This window comes from Propithecus coquereli, unplaced genomic scaffold, assembly GCF_000956105.1.
Source record: "Propithecus coquereli isolate 6110/MARCELLA unplaced genomic scaffold, Pcoq_1.0 Scaffold575, whole genome shotgun sequence".
Lineage (NCBI taxonomy): Eukaryota > Metazoa > Chordata > Mammalia > Primates > Indriidae > Propithecus > Propithecus coquereli.
In genome coordinates, this window is record NW_012151674.1 from 801,102 (window position 1) to 801,630 (window position 529).

The 529-nt window shown below is 39.7% G+C and overlaps 1 protein-coding gene across 1 annotated transcript in view; it reads left to right on the top strand.

Annotated features, from left to right (window-relative positions):
• Positions 1–529, top strand: part of STT3A (STT3A, subunit of the oligosaccharyltransferase complex (catalytic)) — a 48,728-nt gene that overhangs the window by 27,898 nt on the left and 20,301 nt on the right. The window lies entirely within an intron of this gene.

Genomic DNA, 529 nt, shown 5'->3' on the forward strand with positions numbered 1-529 from the left:
GCCTCTTTTCTTCTGAGTTTATTATATAAAGCCTGACTTTATTCTGCTGGCTATGCTAAGAAAGGATTCTCAAGTTTGAAAGAAAAGAGGGAGTAAAACTCTCTTAAGTGTCAGTGGCATGTAAGGAAAACAATCTAGTCCTTCTCTGTTTCTGAGACTCTTATTAAAATGGGAAATTTTGACTGGTTAGGATCAGATAATTTGTTTCAGGGTGTTTGTGAAATATTTATTGTCTCTTTGCTGCTAGGAAAAATATCTCCCTGGACGGGACGTTTCTACTCACTGCTGGATCCTTCTTATGCTAAGAACAACATCCCCATCATAGCTTCTGTGTCTGAGCATCAGCCGACGACCTGGTCCTCGTACTATTTTGACTTGCAGCTCCTCGTCTTCATGTTTCCAGGTCTGTCTGCTTTGTATTCTCAAGTGGCCTTCTTCCTAGGAGTCACCATGTAATTCCAAATATGTAAACTACCCTCATCCATGTTTTTGTTGTTTTTGTTTTCTTGTTTACCTTGTGTAGTACAGC